This window comes from Chrysemys picta, chromosome 10 (assembly GCF_011386835.1).
Source record: "Chrysemys picta bellii isolate R12L10 chromosome 10, ASM1138683v2, whole genome shotgun sequence".
In the NCBI taxonomy this organism is placed as follows: Eukaryota; Metazoa; Chordata; order Testudines; family Emydidae; genus Chrysemys; species Chrysemys picta.
In genome coordinates this window covers 49,054,151-49,055,071 of record NC_088800.1, presented here as the reverse complement: position 1 = coordinate 49,055,071, position 921 = coordinate 49,054,151, and positions in this window count along the sequence as shown.

The following is a 921-nucleotide window of genomic DNA, read 5'->3' as shown; positions in this document are numbered from 1 at the left end:
AAGAAAGAGATCTTAGAGGCATTGTGGATAGTTCTATGAAAACTTCTATTCAATGTGCAGCAGTAGTCAAAAAAGCTAATAATGTTGGGAACCAGTAGGAAAGGGATAAATAAGATAGTAAATATGCCACTATATAAATCCATGGTATTCTCTCTTCCTCCCCTCCCCCCCTTTGAATACTACATGCATTTCTGGTTACCCCATCTCAAAAAATATTAAGAATGGAGAAGGACAACAAAAAAGGTATGGCACAGCTTCCATGTGAGGAGAGATTAAAAAGACTGGGATGATTGATCTTGGAAAAAGAAATGACTAAGGGAGGGGATAGAGGTCTATAAAATAACATGAGAACCAAGGGTCACCCAATGAAATGGATGATGGGATGGATCAATTAAAATTGCCCGATTCTATTCATTCCCTCTACAGCAGCTGACATTGGCCACTGTCAGGAGACCGAATATTGAGCTAGACCAGAGGTTCCCAAAGTGGGCGATACCGCCCCCTGGGGGGGCGCTGGAACGATCCAGGGGGGCAGTAGTAGCCTCGGGTGCAATTGGGGGGCGTTGAATAAAAATAAGGGGGCGGTGGAAGCATAAAGAAAGAATATAAGAAAATTTTGAAAAACCGTTCGTACATGTTTCATCTGTTGTGTAACATAGAGTTAAAGTTGTAGTGATTACTTTATTTTCCAAATAAATTCACAAATTATAACCGATCAGGTGTCAAGTCCGCCAACAGCTCTTAACAAGCAAGTGTTGGCAGGCGAGCGTGTCGCGCATTGTCGGGAAGTCCAGCATGCATCGGCAGGAATATGTGCGTGTAATGACTTGTTTACAATACGATACTATAAATAGGCGACATGTATGAAATCTAATTTAGATTGTTTCTTAATTGTGTAAAAAGCAGTTAACAATAGTGCAA